At 34.5% G+C, this 3631-nt stretch overlaps 1 pseudogene; it reads right to left on the bottom strand.

Moving 5' to 3' along the window:
* Window positions 1-1019: 1019 nt before the first annotated feature.
* LOC118605210 lies at window positions 1020-1145 on the bottom strand (annotated as a pseudogene).
* Window positions 1146-3631: the final 2486 nt, after the last annotated feature.

Below are 3631 nucleotides of genomic sequence, written 5' to 3' on the forward strand. Positions count from 1 at the left end.
ATTAACACATTTCACCTGTTTTTCTACATATGTGCATATTTACCCATTCATTCTTTCAACAAATATTTATTGAGTGTTTACGATATTTCAATAACTGTTTCACAATCTAAGTTTAAGTGAACTCCACAAAAATTCTCAATCGTTTGGCACTTACATTTTACCAATGTTATGTGAAAGACTTAGTTACTTAGTTGAATATGCATTCTTTCCCTCTTAGGACCCCCAACTTTTTTTTAGGTGACGTATAGTTGCCTGGAATAAAAACTATAAGTCCCAGCATGCCTTGCAGTTGACTATGGCCCCGGGAGTAAGTGGAAGTCTAGTCTAGTATGGCCGCTTCTAGAAAATTTCTGTCAGAAGAGAGCAGTAGAATCATTGCCACCTTTCTTCCTTCCTCCTTCCTCCTGCTTGGAATATGGATTTATTGGCTAGGACTCCATCCTGGAAACTGAAGAGAAAGGCCACGTTGTAGGGATAACATAGCAGAAAGTTGGAAGTAGCCTGGCTCCCAGGTGATGGAGGAGCTTCCAAGACAGTTCTGGTTTGCCTACATCTGGATTGTTTAGAAAAAGAGAAATAAATGTCTATCTTATTAAATCTTTTATTGACAGGGAACCCAATCCATATTAAAACAATTATCTTTGAATGTGTGGTAGATTTTGTTGTTTTTCCTTGCCTGCTATTTCTGTATGGCTTCCCTCTGCACCCAGTACTAGCTCACCCCACCCTACACCTATACCCACGTGCAGAGTTTTCTTAGAAAAACATCGCTTGAGCTCCTGGATCCAGCTGTCCCTGAATTTACCATCTAGATTTTTAGTTATGAAAATTAATATATTCTCTTTTCACTTTAATCAGTCCTAGTTTGCTAGGGGAAGAGTTTTGACTGAGTGGTATGCATATATTTAATTACTAATGCATGCATTTATTATTTACTTATGTTAATAAGTTAAACATAAATCAAAGACAGATTAATAGTAAATGAGCTATATAGAGATTTACCCATAGTTTTTTTTTTTTGCCTACAGTCCCTGGTATTCCTAAGTGGTCTCCCATCCATGTACTAACCAGGGCTGACCCTGCTTAGCCTCCAAGATCAGATGAGATCGGGCGTGTTCAGGGTTCATGGTGGCATGGCCATAGACCCTAATTCTCTGTTTTTACAGTTGAAATATCTGAGGTGCAAAAAAAGCAAATAATTTGCCTCATGTCTCACTAAAAGCTCATGTCTCCTTAAGATTCAGTCGATCAGAAATTGCATCTATTTCTTTGATGTCATCTTATCCACAGTACATCTAAAATTGCAATGCTATAATGTTATATTTTCACTTTTATTAGTTGTGCTAGTACAGTTATCCTTGAGAGAAAAAGAAAACCCTGTATATGTGAAGATAAAAAGAATTCTGAATAATCTCCTCTCCCCGTTTTTAAAAATTTTATTGAACACTAGAAAAGTATAAGGATAAAACATGTCATAGAGTTCAGTTTCTTCCCAGTGCAGAACTGATTCCTTGAAAATCCTTCCTAATATGTTATCCAGTCTGAGTTTAAAAGTCCCAAATATTGGGGCTTTTATCAATTCCCTTTGAAGATTATATCTCACATAGTAGATTGGAGCATATCAAACAATTCTGAAACCCAAAGTAAGCTCATTTATTACTGTCACTAGTGAGATTTAGATGCCCAAACACAGTTCTCCTTTCTTCGCTAATATCCTCAATGACTCTTGGTTCTCATTCTTGCCTTCGAACATTTTATTCGTTGCATATCTGTACAGATTAAGTTCCTTCCCTCTTGGCAAATTCATTTGACTAATACTAAATTCTGAACCCTCCCCAAATAATTGTGTGATATATCAGTGAGATTCATTTTAAACTCAAGAAATAAAAACCTGCCCGTAGGTTTCTTTGTGAAAGTATGAATTTGACAGAGAGGATGTAACTCAGCTAATTATCATAGCCATTTACCTAACATAGATACTCATATATTTTTTTAAAAGTTGTAGTTTTTGAAAGTGTATTCAGACACTGGTGAACTGAAATACTTTCTATTTTTAATGTTCTGGTTGAATAAAACAATTTTTATATTCTTCTTGAAAAGGTCAAAAGTTAATTTTCTAGCTGACCATCATTTATTAAGTCTCCAATAGCTTCTTATTTCACTTCAAGTAAGTCTCAGCCCCCTTGCTATAAACTATGGGTCCAACTTGACCTGGTCTTGCTTTCCTCACCATCTTCTCCGAGTGACTTTGGCTGCCCAAGGCTTAAATATATGACAGTTTCTTCTTCTAGTGGTAGCTTACCAATTCCCTTTTGCTCCAAGTCTATTTTATTCTTTTTAAATCCTCTTCATTTCTCACTCATCTTCAAATACTTGTTGAAAAAAAATTTTTTTTCTCATAATAGGGACTTGGTTGTAGTATTGAATTTGTTATTGTTACCCTCCTTTTCTGTTTCCCCCAGTAGACTGTAAGTCTCTTGGTACAGGAACAAGGATTACATACTGGCTTCCGTGTAGCTTTTTTTTTTTTTAACCACTGTATTCATTTGCCATTATACACTGCTTGACAAATGAGTAAATATAAGTAAATGTATAAGCTTGGAGTATAAAAAAGTAATTATTTTGAAAAAATCTGTCACATATAATTAAATTCCATTGTGACAGTTGATTATTCAAACAGTTGATTATGGATTCAGAGAACCATAGAATGTTATTGTTGAAAATAAAGGAGGATATTATCTAGTTCAATACTTTATTTTCTAGATGAGGAAGCTGAGATCCACAGAGAAAAAATAAATTGTCAAAGGTTACCTACGTAATGACTAGCAGATCTAAGACTAAAGCTCATATCTCCTGGGTGTTCTTGATCACTATATTAATCCTATTATACATGTTTTTGAATCCTTAGTATTTATTATTGCTTTCTACTTATACTAAAAGAATTATTATGGAATTAACAAAAATCATTGATTCCTTTCATCTTTTCCTTTTTATACTTCGTATTCATATAAAAACATGACAATATAGATATCTCTTTCCCCCATTTTCATTATATATTGTTGACAATATATATTTTTCTCACAATATAGATCTCATTGTCTTTTCGAACTTGACTTTGGTGCTAAAAGAGCTCTGGATTGTTACACGCTGCCCCTAGATCTCTTTCTCTATGCCTTACACTTCCACTTCCCTTAAGACTGATGTAGTTCCATTCATCAAACTAAAGAAAGAAATGAGCCAAAAAAGAGGGCCAGTGAAGCTTTATGCATCTCTGAATGAAATGAAGCATTGCAGGTACAGCAAAAGAGGTAGCAGTGCTGTGGGCTGTGTAATGTCTGGAAAGTGCTTGTAAGGGATATGTGACATTTAGTATCATAGGCAACTATGACACTATTTAGAGTTTAAAACTACTTTGAACCAAGAAGGGCAACTTGTAAAAATAAATAAAACACTTAGATTTATTTTGTGAGTTGAAGATAGGAGAAGGCCAAGGAAGAATTGCAGGGAGAGTTGGGGGTTATATTCTTGAGGACAGGGCATCCTACCTATTTGTTGATTTAAAAGTCATGTACAAAATGTATAAAATATTAACATGTCTAGAAATGTTTAGTGGCTTTTAAAGTATTTTTAA

Source organism: Rousettus aegyptiacus, unplaced genomic scaffold, assembly GCF_014176215.1.
Source record: "Rousettus aegyptiacus isolate mRouAeg1 unplaced genomic scaffold, mRouAeg1.p scaffold_m13_p_1, whole genome shotgun sequence".
NCBI classification, from domain to species: domain Eukaryota; kingdom Metazoa; phylum Chordata; class Mammalia; order Chiroptera; family Pteropodidae; genus Rousettus; species Rousettus aegyptiacus.